The sequence below is a fragment of the Acomys minous genome, assembly GCF_964271855.1.
Source record: "Acomys minous genome assembly, chromosome: 12".
Lineage (NCBI taxonomy): Eukaryota > Metazoa > Chordata > Mammalia > Rodentia > Muridae > Acomys > Acomys minous.
This window is the reverse complement of record NC_140493.1, coordinates 57,357,721-57,372,618: the sequence shown is the minus strand read 5'-3', so window position 1 is coordinate 57,372,618 and position 14,898 is coordinate 57,357,721. Positions and strand designations below refer to the sequence as shown.

Genomic DNA, 14,898 nt, shown 5'->3' with positions numbered 1-14,898 from the left:
ATTTCCCGTCAGTAAGGCAGTAGAAAATTATCATGCTAATTATAATAGATGAGAGAGTGATGGCTAATGGATGTGACTTGTTAGCAGGAGTTAGTTGAGAATCGATTGCTTTTCCTTCCTCCTTCCCATGTCTGATTTGCCAACTGGTTCTACCTGTTTTCTAACGTACCTTGTTACTAATCACACACCATCCACATGGGAGGGACTGGACTCAGAACTGGTAGCATTTCTTGCCTGTACAACTGTGCTAGGATTCTTACCAGCCCCACTCCGTTTCCTCCCCTTTAAGAGCTCAGGGTGGGTTCTTATGCTGGTCAGTCAGACCAGGATTCTGCTTAAAACTCCCCACCAGCTTCCTGTTGCCTCCAGAATTGAACCCTTATCACCGAAAGCTCCCTTTGACCCCCTTCTCCTGAACTTTCCACCTTTGTCTTTCTCACAACCCTGATTCAGCACATTTCAGAAACAATGATCTTCTTGCTCCTCAAATGCCCCTACGTCATTCCACCTCAGTGCATCTGTTAGGTAGACACACACACACACACACACACACACACACACACACACACACACACACACTTTGTTCAGAATGTTCTTTTCCTAAGGCCTATGTCTGAACCCAAGTACCATTTCCATGAAGAGAGCCGTGACCTTCATGTTGAGTGATTCCTGGGATTCTGTCTTTGTCTTTCCATGACCATTTTCGGCATACACTCACCCTTCAATATTGTAGAGTATGTTTCTCGAGCAGGCTGGCTCTCGTTCTCAGGTTCTCTGCTACGGACTATGCATAGAGCCCACCAGGGAGAATTTGCTCGCTGATTCTTTTCCTTAGCTTGTCCTTGATTATTATAGTTTTAATAGTATAGACTAAAACAATAATGATTATTACTTGTAGATGAAAACAAATTGTATTTTGGATATTTTTATTTGCTAATTTCACATTTTGTGTATTTTCTTCTATAAACCTGTTCATTTTGGATTCTATGTTTTAGATACCATAAAACCTTGATAATAGGGAAGATGTTCTTTTCAAGGTTGCCAAATACAAACAGCCAAAACACTGTGAATGTAACATTTATATAATTCCCGATTGTTTCGTGGTTCTTCTTGCTGTAGGTAATTTATTGTATATATGTGTAATAATATAAATGAATATGTAAAAAATAAAATAAAGTAGATAAAATTAAAAGCATAGATAGATCTAGGGAAAAAACCTTGATAAGACTGAAATTTGATGATATATCTTTGTATATACCTAGATGATAGTAATAAGAGTTATAATAGCTGAGCCAGCCATGCTTAAGCGATGGATAATAACTAATATTATGGTCTTGATGGTGGTAATAAACATGGTAATTAGAAATACGAATGCTTGTACCTGACGGCAGTCAAGACTGTGAGAAAATCCTTCGTTTCTTTTGTCTCATTTCTTTTCTTGCTGATCTTTGCCCATCTTTCAGTAAAATAAGTGCCATGTTTTCTGTGCACATGTGACAGTGTCATCACCATGACAGTTCTAGGATGGCCTCTGAATGTCCCTGGAAATAGCTGTAATGCACTGGGGTGAAAATAAGGCTGTAATCTGGAGATGAAAGAAGAGACAGCGAATTCAGGGAAAAAAATATTCTAAAAGCCTGAAACTGGAGAAGAGACAGGTTTTTTTCCCTTCACAGAAATAGCCCAGGACATAATTCTCTATGAAAGATTCATAACAAGGTCCACAATGTTTATTTAGTAAATTTTTTTTAAAAACTCACTTTTAGATTTACTATTTATCTATCATTTAATTCATAAAACAGTTTGTTTCTCTGCTGTGCCAAGCGGTGCACTTAGCACCTAGGAAAGGGCTGGGGACAACAGATGGTTAATATTTTAAGGCCAAAAGTCCAAACTTGTCCAGAACCAGTGAAGAAAAACCCAAACTGGCTGCCTCCTCATCGGAATGGCCACAGAAAATGAAGCCTAAAGTTACTCTTTGTGCTTTTCCTCTGGTAGAGTTTCTGTTTCAGAAGAGTCCAGGCAGGGAAAGGCATGTATTGTGGCAAGCCTCCTATTTCTCTTTGTTAGTTTTTTAGTGTTTTAGCTCCCCGTTTCTCACTCCCAGAGAATCAGGTTTATGTGGGTGTCGGGAATGAGATGATTTTCTTTCTGGGAGATGGTGCCCTGGGCTGGAAGGAGACAGCAATTCATTACACTACAGCCTCTGTCTTCCCTCCACTTTCAAAATTAGCTTTGCTGTGACTTTTTTGACCTGCCTCCACTCTGTTTCAGATTTGTATACTCGTGTTTCATGTATCAGTGATGATTCCAATTACACGCTAGGTAACAAGAGTTTAATAAAATGTGGCAATAAATTGTGGAAAGACATCATGCATGGGAAAAAAATGTATTAAGAAATGTGTTCCAGGTAGGGCTTCCAGTATTAAATGACTAATCACTTCCACACATACACACAAAGTGGAGGTTTTACTTTGTGAAACTTGGCCTTTCAGAACTAGAATGCCAAGCAGTGCCTTCCAACTGGGGCTCCAGCCTGCCGGAAATGTGTGGCAGTTGTTTCTCTTTACAGAGGACTTTCTATGTTCTCAGTGGCCCTTCAGCCGGAAGGAAGGAAAACACCTTGTTCAGAGCTCCCATTGCGACGATGTCACTGATAAGTGCTAATAAAAAGTGTATGTAATAGTTTTCTTTGAAGTCTAGTGGTTGGAGTGCCTGGAACTGAATCCATTTATTCAATATGTGAATTTAAGGAAGGTTCCTACTGTGGGGAGCATTGCCACAGTCTTGTCAAGGATCATAGGCTCAGATCTATGGGAAACGCCTCCCCCACCCCGCCCAGAATAAGGCTCTCGGGAATGGCAGCGCCCATGTGTAGATGTTGATGGTGCACAGAAAATGTCCACCATTGCTTTCTCCTTCCAGATAGCTGTAGCCTGAAGACATTAATCCCCTACAGAGACCGTTCTTACCAAGGTTAGCTAAACCTGACTCCATAAAGTCTTGCTTGTTTAGCTGTTTTCGATAACCCTGCCTCTTTGTTCAAGTGTATGCAATAGCCTTGCCTCTGTTCAACTCCTTATAATAAATACACTCTGCTGTTGCTTCTCCATCTGGGAGGCCAGTCCACACAACTCAGCTTTCTTGTGTAGGTGTCTGCCATTTCTTCGTTCCTTCACTGCCCTTACTCAGGTCAAGTTCCTTGAGTTGTAGAAGGACTCAGAGTTTTACATGTCTCTTGCTTTTTACATTTTGAGACGGGGGCCTCTCTATGTAGCCCAGGATAGACTCCAACTCATAATCCAGCTTTCTTCTCTCCAGTGCCGAAATGACACGAGCACGTCACCAAGCCTGTGTACCTCCGTTCCTTACTGCTAAGGAGGAACAGGGATACATTCTTCACTGAGAAGTTGAAGAATATCAATAATTAACAAACAAACAAACAAACAAACAACTGAATGCAAAGTATTTAGCCCAATGAGAAATTCGGGGTCAGCACCGAATTAGAACACTATTATAAAAACTATCAAACGTAAATGTGTGAATAGAAATTACACTTGAATTTTTTGTTGTTTGTTGGTTGGTGCTAGGGATTGGCCCCCGAGTCTCATATACACTGAACACGTCCTTCGCTCCATTAGCTCTTGAAATCCTACAAATAACAATCCCAGAGGAAGCATGTAAGCTGTTATTTGGGAACAGAGATGATGCGTGTTTGGCTTTTTGTTGCTATTTCTGTGTCACCCCAGATGTCACACTGTAAGATTTACTTCCCTATCCATGGTAGCATCTGTTGGGTGGGGTGGTGGGTAACACTGCTCACCTCAACATCATCAACTGTCTTGAGAAGTCCTCACACTCAGTATCCTCCCTGAGATGCAAATCCCACAAGCGACTTCTTATTTTATTTTGGGAGCCAACATCCAGAGACAACAGTGGGCAAAGAACCCACTGACAGATATATTTGGGTTGCCATTCTTATTGTTCGTGCTTCAAGAACATTCTGAGAACCACAGAGAAGTCACACTTGTTCCCTGGGCTTTGCCCTTGGTAGCAAGTTAGCAGGGGAACCCTCTGGACTGTGAGCCTATCACCTCCATATTATTTTAGCTACTCCTTTCCTCACTGTGGTAAAATACCTGGATAAAGCAGTGTAATGGCGGAATGGTTTCTTGAATGTGGGAGAAGTGAGACTTGCCAGAACCTTAGGTGATTTAAGGTCATAATGTCACAACCCATCTCCTCCAGCTCGGTGTCAGTTTCGAAAGGCCACGCAGCTTCCCAGAGCTGGGCCATCTGTTCAAACACTTGTAGCTTTTGGAGGACACTTCTTCGTGCTTGAGCTATAACACTTTGTGCTTTGAGAGAGTTGTTTAGTTCCTCTAGTCTTCTTGGTTCCTCTTTGTGTGGTGATGTAGCTGAAAGAGTTAGAGAGGAGCTCATGCTGCAAAATGCCTAGAACAGTGCTTGCACAGGGCACCCGATGGTGGCTAGTTAGTGGTACAATACCGATGGTTTGTCAGGCTGGGGCGTAAGTCTGAGCCATGCTCATAGAATAGTTAACCTTTGTCATCAGAGAGCTAAGATTGCCCAATATCACAGTTTTGAACTCAGGAAACTGAGACATCAGAATCCAGATGTTCTTCTTCACCGCATGAGTAAGAAATGAGGTACTGAAGCGGTGACTGAAACAATAATCAGTTGTTATGAGTTATTATCATGAGTAGATCACACTCCAAAGTAATTGCAGCCCAGGAACAAAGTTATTTTTCAAAAAAAGCTAGGAGCATCTACTCATGAGTAACAGTTACAGAGAACCAATGTCATTCAAGAGTTTCCTATGAGAGTTGTGTGTTTCCAATGGTTTTATGAATGAAACTTAATAATTAATTCTCAGAACAGTCTCCAATGAGGGAGATTACTATTGTTCTTACTATTTAACATGAGAAATGATCATTTTCCTTTTATGTCCTCCAGGAATTTGGAGATCTTCTTTTCACCACTGATGGAGACATTTGGGAAAACATCCTTGTCTTATATGAGAAGAAAAAGAAAAGAAGATGGACAAGGAAAAGATGGACTACGCCCAGCTCCGTGGAAGAGAAGGAAGTCACAACTGAGAACCCCCTTTCCTTTTTCCCTGTTCTGCTTTTCTATTGTTTGTGAGATAGGGTCTCGTTCAAATCAGGTGGACCTTGAGGTTGTGGTCTTCCTGCCTCTGTCTTCTGTGGGCTCGGATTCCAGGGAAATGCTGCCTCTTATGGTCCTAGTGCTCTTCACAGTCACTGTAATGACAGTGAGAATAATAACACCATTACCATTTTGAATAAGATTTATTGGGCTCTGTTTTAGGGATTTCTCCCTTACTATTAGGAAATTAACATAGTATAAAAGTACAGTTCCTTTTCTATTGTCATGATAAGATACCATGACCAAGGCAAGTTATAAAAGAAAACATTTATTAGGTTCATGGCTTCAGAGGGGTGGAGCCATGATCATCATAGTAGGGGGCATGACAACAGCTAGGCAGGCATGGTGCCAGGGTAGTAGCTGAGAGCTCACATCTGACACACCAGTGTGAGGCAGAGACAGCTAACTGTGAGTTTCTCAGATTTTGTAACCTCAAAGCCCACCCCAGGGACACACAGCCTATGCCTCCCAATCCTTCCCAAGAAAGTCCAGCAACTGGAGACCAAATATTCAAACATAAGGGTCTATAGGGCCCATTCATATTCAAACCACCACACACAGTATGATAGTATGCTGAAGTATTCTGCAAAGAATGCAAACACATATACATTCATAAATAACTTGGATACATATTTGTTTTTGTTTCACAGTGCCTATTAAGTTACAACAATGTAAAAAGGAACCTTTGTATGAGGGAGAAGACCGAAAAATCAGGGAAAATGATTTCCCCTTCTACATTCTATCTTAAGCCTTTGTTTACTTGGTGTGTGTGTGTGTGTGTGTGTGTGTGTGTGTGTGTAGTGTGTGGTGTGGAGGCGGAGGACAACTTTCAGGAATAGTTTCTATTTCCACCATATGTGTCCTTTGGAGTGAATCCGAGGCCAGACCAAGTATTCAAACACATGAGCCTATAGGGGCCATTATCATCCAAACCACCCCCAGGTGGGTCTGAGAGGGTGGGAGTTGGTCACTCCCTTCATCATGTGGGTTCTGTAGCACAAGCTCAAGTTACCAACCGTGGCCCAAGCACCATTTACCAACTGAACCATCTTGGCAGCCTGGAAAGTGATGACTTAACGTCTTAGTTCCGAGAGTCAGGTCCTCTTCCGGAGCACTACCGTTCTCTTGCCCTGAGTGTTCTTTCGTGACACTGATATTGTAGATTTCAATTTTTTTCTTTTTGGTGAAGTTAAGCTAGGTGAGGCTGGGTGCTAATAATGACAGTGAGATTTAGACTTAAGTTATAATCATGCATTTTGTAATAAACATCTTATATGAAACATGAAAAATTCATACACTAGCCAATAGTCCATACTAATTGTGCCCTGTGACATTCCATTCTAGTATCTTTGACTGGAAAAAAAATGAAAATTGGCTTTATCTTACTGTATCTGAGTTGAGTATTTTGAAAATCTTCATGCCATAAATCCTGGGAATTTGCTTTGCCAAAAGAAGATTCTTCACTTACAGAAAGATTTAGGGGAGGAGTCTTTGAGTAGCACATTCTTTAGAATAGTTGAACTATGTGTGGATTTCTGATTTTACACATGTGCTGCTTATAATAAAAGACCATATTTTATGCTGAGAGTTACACAAATTCACACCTTGGGTTTTCATGTCTGACTTTTACATGACTTCTTTGTATGATTTGTGTGTTTAGCTAGAGTTTTGTCTTAGTTCTGATTTTGCTCAGTGATTGTAGGATTTGATAAAGGTTTGTGAAAACCTCTCATCAGACAAGAGGTTTATAATTCTGTGAGTCTAGGAGGTGTTCCTAAATCACTTTCTTGTCTGACAAGTCTTTACTGTATTTGAAAGACAGACTGTCAACCATGATCATGCAGTCTGAGTTACAGCCTTCTTTGAGTGTGTCGTGACAGTGTGGTTTTTGGGCCAGTCACTAACTTCTGACTTCCTCACTAGTGGATCATGTGTGGTGGATCATGTGACTCCAATAGGCAACTCATGAACGTCTCTAAAAGGAGAGAAAAGTCGTAGAACAGCAATGCTGTATAATAGCAACATCGTTTATCTCATTGCACATATAATCAGAGATTCAGAGCGCATCTTCCCCAGAGGTTTATTGGAATTTCTATGATTAGAGAATCTTTAGTTGAAGAATTTACAGGATGATTTTTAAAAAAAAAGGGCGTGGGGGAGGCATATGGAACCACTCTGTGGAAACTGCTGTGCTGAAGATGTTTCTGTGGCGTCACTTGAAATTCCATGTCTACTTGTTCAAACCAACTCACTGCTCCTTCCCACTTAGGCAGCAGTAGTTGTTTCTGCCCAAGACTAGGACTTATCCCTTCCTCGCCTCCAGAACCCAAGATCCCTTCCCAGACCATCACAGACTAGGAAGGAACCAATGCCTGCACTCGTGGGGAAATACACAAGTTCTGTTTGAGTTGGAGTGGGTGGAATTGTCTTCTTTTTTTTTTTTTCCTTCTTCACAGGAGGCAACTGGCATCATTTAAATACTTCAAGATCATCGAATTAGGAAATGAAAAATGCAAACTCTTCATTCACCCTTACAGGCTGCTGCCAAGACTCATGCTTCTTTTATGCAAAAAGGAAATGATCAGGACCTCTGTGATCCGAGAACATGCATTGTGAAGAACAGGGGTATTTTTCGTATGTACTACATGCCAAGGACTATTCAGAAAATCAAGTAACATCGCTCTGTTTATAGAACTATTATATGACAGTTATCTTGTTTTGCATGTGTGTGGTTTTGGGGGTGAGAACCGAAGCTTCAAGCATGTTAGGCTCCCTGAGCCACAATTTCACCTCCCAAATTATTATTTTTAAGAACTCGAAAAATACAGAAACACAGAGGGAAGAAGGCAGGGCAGAGATGTGCGATTAGAAGATATCATGATTGACATTTGGGTGTCTTTCTCCCTCACCTTTTTATTATTAACAGATTGATATTGGCAACAACTCTACATGGTTCAGAACATGCAAACCATTAGGAATTCTGCGTTTATCATTTGACATCACCTTCCTGTATTGTTTTAACTAGAATTTAAATTGATACTAAATTTTAGAGATTATGATTTAAATTTTTTTTAAATTTACTAAGAAATAAGGCTTAGCTAATTAAAAGCGTATGGACAAGCTGGATGATAGGTTTTTCATGAGAAAAATAGAAATGAAGCTGGAAGTTTTCAGAAGTAAAAAAGGTAATTCTCAGATATACAGGCCCATGCAGCATCTCTCTCTGTCTCTCGATCTTTTTCTGTCTGTCTCTGTTTCTCTGTCTCTGTCTGTCTTTGTCTTTCTCTCTCTCTCTCTCTTTCTGTCCTTCTGTTTATTATATAAATATATTTTTATTAACTTCTATTTGCTTATTTTTGAGACTGTATTTTAATCACAACATTTCTCCCTTCTCTTTCTTCGCTCCAAACCCTCCCACATACCTCTCCCTGCTCTCCTTCAAATTCATGGCTTCTTTTTTTTTTTTTTATCAAGTATGTATTTGTATATACAAACATGTGCCCAAATATAATCTATTGAGTCTGTATAATGCTACTTAGATGTTACTTTATATGTTTTAGTAACATCAGAAACTGTAAGTGTAAAGCCTCACCAACATGGCGGCCCAACCATGACCTAAGCAAGGAGGTAGTTCTCTTGAGGAAGACTTCCTGAAGATGCTGGGAGCCTAATGTGGAAGACAGAGTCAAACTGGGTGTATCCTTTACCACACATTTAGCAGAGATTCACTTTTGAGCGGGATTTGGTTTGCTATGATGCTTCTTCCTTGTTCTCAACTGTCTTTTGATCAACAGTGCTTACTGGGGATGTCTGTACCAGGCCCTTTGTTAGGCGCAGTAAGTGACACTTGCATAGCTATTGCTTTTATCATTTAAAATCCAGAAGGGGAGCAAGTCAGAGAGCCTCTCAGCCTGCTTAACTGAGTATGGGTGGTGGTGGGACACACTGGTAGCACACAGAGGCTGCTGTGTCAGCTTAGGCCAGGGGATGATGGAAAAGTGGCAGCTGGGAAAAGCTATGCCCGGGATGAGCATTTTCATCTGGTGTCTGGGGATACAAGAGCTCTGTCCAGAAGGTCAAGTGAGAAGCATATCAGGACAAAAATATGCTGGTTCCTCAAAGCACAAGTAGCTTGAGGTAAAGGGGAAACTGGGGTGTTTGGAGCTTAATGGTCACTTGAGGTGAACCTTTGCAAATAGTGTGCCTCCCCTGTTCTGTGTTTTTAATACCATATCAGAATCTAAAAACTGCTACCAGGGGTTCAAGCATGCAAGTTCTACCAGCAATTGAAATTTAAGTGGGCCTAGAAAAGGAAAAAAAATGTTAGGGAAGTAAATACAAATAAATGAATTGTCTGTCAAGGAAAACGTAAGGGAGAGATGAAAATAGAAATGACTGAATTCAAGGCCAATCCAAAGAGCAGGTTCTCTTTATTTTAATTTCCAGTGTTTATTTGGAGGATAATATAAACATACTCATAAGTTTTGTGCTGCCTCCTTGAAAAGACCATTTTTACATATGATTGTTTTTATTCCAAGAATGGAAGTGGCTAATGCTCTTGTTTTCACTCGGAATGAATTGCCAGCATTTTATTCACCAGCCTCACAAAAGAGCTGGAACCTCACCGAGGCTTCTGAATCAAATTAGCTTTCAGAACCGTTTAAAGCCCTTCCGTTCTATTAATTCAGCAGACAATCAAGTTGTTCACTTGTTGACTTTTACCCACACGCACTCCATCAAATCAACCATCAAAGAGAGATACCCATTAGTTGTTAATTTCATATGTTAGATAGGAATCCCGGGACTCCTGCTTATATCTGTGCGATAACCTTCTAATCTTTGCCACAGTCTTACTAACAGCAGCATTAACTGCTGTGCCATCTATCTTGATTAACAACACCGAGACTTGGAGAGATGTGTAGCAGCTGATAAGTCCTGCAGCCCAAACTTCTAAGAATGCACTGTAGCCCCGACAGAAAATGTGCTTCAGCCACCATTCTCACAAGTGCTGAAGGTTCCTTCCATTCAGGTTTAAAATTTATTATTTAAAACCCACAAGGTAGGCATGTTTTACTGAGGGGTTTTCAATTAATAATTGGTGACATGATTCTTTACAGTGCTTTTTCATCTTGGATTTCATATCCTCTGGTTTTGGAAATTTAGAAACAGAAGTTCTTTTGCTTTACACAGAATTGCAAGTATAGTAATGGACCATAGCCGCTCAGTAAATATGCATTAACTTCTAAATGTGTGACTAGCACCTACTAGGTGTGGAGAAAATACAGATTGTTTTATGTACAATAGACTCTCATGCATTTGAAATTATAGTAGATTCTTCTTAAGTAAAATAGTCTTGGCTTTAAGAATACTCTCTCTCTCTCTCTCTCTCTCTCTCTCTCTCTCTCTCTCTCTGTGTGTGTGTGTGAGAGAGAGAGAGAGAGAGAGAGAGAGAGAGAGAGAGAGAGAGAGAGAGAGAGAAGAGAGAGAGAGAGAGACAGACAGACAGACAGACAGAGAGACAGAGAGACCTACAGAGATAGAAACATCAACAGGCAAAGAAAGAGACAGGAAGAGGAGAGGGAAAACAAGAACTGGTTGTCCCATATGGCAAGTTTCAGGTAGTTTAGAATCCCTTTATATTATTAAAAATATTCTTATTCTTGTTTGAGTGTTTTGCCTGTAGGTATGTACTGCTTGTACAGTGCACATGGAAGCCACAAAGTTGATGGATTGGACTTACAGATGGTTGTGAACCTCCATGTGGGGTTGAAGAATGAATCCAGGTTCTCTGCAGGAAAAGCAACTGCTCTTAGCAACTAGACCATATTTCCCGGCCCACATATACCATTTATAAACCAGATTCCTCAAAGTCATATGGCTACAAACCAATACAAGTACTGTACAAAGAATCCTTCAGATATCAGCAATACAGTTCACAGAATGGAGCACGAAGGTGAGTCTAGTTGTATGTACACAAAAGGAAGTGGGGAGGACTAAGTCCCCATGTGAGGACTTTGTACCAGATACTGTGATAAAATGTAGTGTAGGATATAGCATGACCTTACCGGTTCTTCATACAGATAGCCACATTTGTTTCTCAACCCCTTGACTATACAAACAAGCCCTTAGTCTACCTCTGAAGCCAGAGTCACTATCCTGGGTTATAGCTCTGAGTATATCCAAATACTTCTCCTGATGAGCCTTCAAGATGAGCATATCTCCATTTACGTTCATTGCCTATGTTTTTAAGCCTGCACCATCTGCAAATTTCACTGGCCATCAGCACAGCCACCATTCTTAAAGTCACCCAGGATTCCTACTGCTAACTCGCTATTGATCCCTGACAAGTCTTTCTCCAGAAATTTCTGGTAAGACTATTTCTTTCTTTTTTTAAAATTAATTTATTCTTGTTACATCTCAATGGCTATCCCATCCCTTGTATCCTCCCATTCTTCCTTCCCTCTCATTTTTCCCTTATTCCCCTCCCCTATGACTGTGACTGAGGGGCATTTCTTCCCCCTGTATGTGCTCATAGGGTATCAAGTCTCTTCTTCTTCTTCTTTTTTTTTTACTTGTATTATGAATCTTTTTTTTTACAATTTTTTTTATTAATTTGTTCTTGTTACATCTCAATGGTTATCCCATCCCTTGTATCCTCCCATTCTTCCCTCCCTCCCATTTTCCCCTTATTCCCCTCCCCTATGACAGTTCCTGAGGGGGATTACCTCCCCCTGTATATGCTCATAGGGTATCAAGTCTCTTCTTGGTAACCTGCTGTCCTTCCTCTGAGTGCCACCAGGTCTCCCCCTCTAGGGGATGTGGTCAAAGGTGAGGCACCAGAGTACGTGTGAAAGTCAGACCCCACTTTCCACTCAGCTGTGGAGAATGTTCTGACCATTGGCTAGATCTGGGTAGGGGTTTAAGGTTTACCGCCTGTATTGTCCTTGGCTGGTGCCTTAGTTTGAACAAGACCCCTGGGCCCAAATCTGCCTATCATAATGTTCTACTTGTAGGTTTCTAGGACCCTCTGGATCCTTCTACTTTGCTATTCTCCCATGCTTCTCTCATCTAGAGTCCCAATAGGATGTCCTCCCCTCTGTCCCAGTTTCCTGGTAAGTGAAGGCTTTCTTGGGACATGCCCCTTGGGCTAATATGCAGATATAAATGAGTATATACCATTTGACTCTTTCTGCTACTGGGTTAACTCACTCATTATGATCATTTCTAGCTCAATCCATTTATCCACAAATTTCAGGAATTCCTTGTTCTTAATAGCTGAGTAGTATTCCATAGTGTATATGTAACACAGTTTCTTTATACTATTTCTTTTCTACATCACCAAATGAAAGTTCCCAATTCAATTCCTCATTGTGTCTTAGTGTAGAAAATGCAACATACTTCTATCTGTTCCCCCTAGACTTTCTTTTTGTCTAATGCATTGTATCTATAGATGTAATTTTTTTTTCCTTTCTGGGAGATGGGGTCTTGCTATGTTGCCCAGATTGGCTGTTGATCCGTGGACTCAAGAGATCTTTAGTCTTTAAAGTAGGACTGCAGGTGTGTGCCGTGGCACAATCTGGGATCTACTATCATAATGATGCTTTTTAATGGCCGTACAATTTCTACTGCTGAACCTTATTCAAGTTTCATTTTATCAGTGACTTCAAGATTTGGTATTCTGGTTCTTGACTACTTGACCGAAATTCCCCTCTTGTTCTGAGCAGAGATTGAGGGAGTCTCCAAACAGCCTGGCCCAACTGACCCACCCCATGGGGGAAAGCCAAGCCCTGACACTCTTAATGGTACTCTGTTATGCTCACAGACGGGAACCTAGCATAGCTGTCCTCTGAGAGGCTCCATCCAGCAGCTGATCCAAACAGATGCTGAGACTCACAGCCAAACATTGGGCAAAGCATAGTGAGTATTATGAAAAAGTGTGTGTGTGTGTGTGTGTGTGTGTGTGTGTGTGTGTGTGTGTGTGTGTGTTAGGGTGGATAGAAGCACCTGGAGGTGGCAGGTCAAAAAGACCAACCGATCCAACTAACCAGGGCCCAGAGGGACTTGTGGAGACTGAAGCACTTAACCAAAGACTATGCATAGTCTGATTCCTTTTCATATATCTTCTTCCTTATATTTTTCTTTATTTCTTTAAGTTCTGATTTCATGACTTTGCTCATGATTTTTTTTCTTCTAATTCCCTTTATATATCTGTGGGTTACAAAATGATATTATACATTCTATTTAAATCCTCTTTTCCTTCTTTCCTTCCTTCCCCCCTCCCTTCGGTGTCTTCTTCCCTTCCCCATTTCCTTCCTTTCTTCTTTCCTAAAAAAGGAACTGAAAAGAACTGTTCATAGGCACTAATTGCATCTTATGGTGTAGAGAGAAATTGGCAATAAAATAATGAGTTCAAACAAATATAGGAGCAGAGACAAGGAGTCTGTACTCCAGCCTTATGTGAGAACTGAGCATGGAACATCTTTTTGGAGGATGCTGCTACTATGTGGTCCTCAAGTATAGTGAAGAGTGATCAGATCACAGCTTCTTGAACTCTTTCAGCTCACAAACCATTTCCATTAAAGACATTTTTTTACATGACCCAAGATATATTGGCATATAAAATAGGTATACAAATCAAGTATTTACTGATAATACTATAATGAATTTATTATAAAAATGATTATTTAGTGTGCATATAATTCTACCATTTATTAAAGAAAAAATAAAATTTGCATACTAATTGGATAATTATACTTGCATTTTTAAAAAACAAAGTTAATCTTGGCTGAATATTTGATAACAGGACATATAACAGCCTCAATTTTTTCAAGGTTTATCAATATTTTTATTTTTATTTTTATTTTTTGGTTTATCAAGACAGGGTTTCTCTGTGTGTAGCCTTGCCTGTCCTGGACTTGCTTTGTAGACCAGGCTGCCTTTGAAGTCACAGAGATTCATCTGCCTCTGCTTCCCAAGTGCTGGAATTAAAGACAAATGCCACCACCGCCAGGCCAATATTTTGATTTTTAAATTATAACTGAGAAGACTACTTTGCATATACACATAGCACAAAATAGCCAATTCTAAAATTCTTGGAAGTTATTAAGACAAAATTCATTTCACACACAAACACACACACACACACACACACACACACACACACACACACAAACAACAATCAGCCACCACAGCAGCAATTTATAAAATCAAATATCCAAAGATATATTTATCTGATACTTACATACTGAGGAACAATATTATAAAACTGTTTTGTTTTTGTTTTATAAAGAAAGTACCACTGTATTTCCATAAGAGCAGGAAGCTCCACTTACTTCCAACAGTTTGGGTTGTGAGCTAAGGTGGTCCAGGCAATGTGTTTTACCTTGAGTGATGTGATGGGATGCACTGGAAACATGCATGTATCGTGTGTCTAGGAGCAGGGCTGTACTGAAGCTGTGTGGGGTTACCATGGGCCAGGGAAGGTAGAAGCATCTTCGATTTATTATTTGTTTGAGTTTTCGATTAATTTTAGTTGTTGCTGACTCAGGGAATTTTCGCTATTGACAACATCTCCCGGTCTCCCACATCTCACCATGCAGTTCTCTCAGTGCGACAGGATCCCTAGTTTTAAACAGGTAGGACGGGGTTGCGGGGGTGGGGTGGGGGTGGGGTGGGGTTGGTAAGGCCACTGAGAGTTCCAGGCCTTAT

At 40.5% G+C, this 14,898-nt stretch overlaps 1 protein-coding gene across 4 annotated transcripts in view; it reads left to right on the top strand.

Annotated features, from left to right (window-relative positions):
* LOC311578682 (uncharacterized protein) overlaps positions 1-14,898 on the top strand; it is a 240,209-nt gene that overhangs the window by 87,516 nt on the left and 137,795 nt on the right. The window contains exon 5 of one of the 4 annotated variants that reach the window (XM_084748707.1): positions 7,728-8,039. The exons of 2 other annotated variants lie outside the window; for them this stretch is intronic. The gene's annotated coding sequence lies outside the window, so the exon portion shown is untranslated. Of the gene's footprint in view, positions 1-4,987; positions 5,899-7,727; positions 8,040-14,898 lie in introns of those variants that run through there. One more of the 4 variants, XM_084748706.1, reaches the window with a different exon arrangement.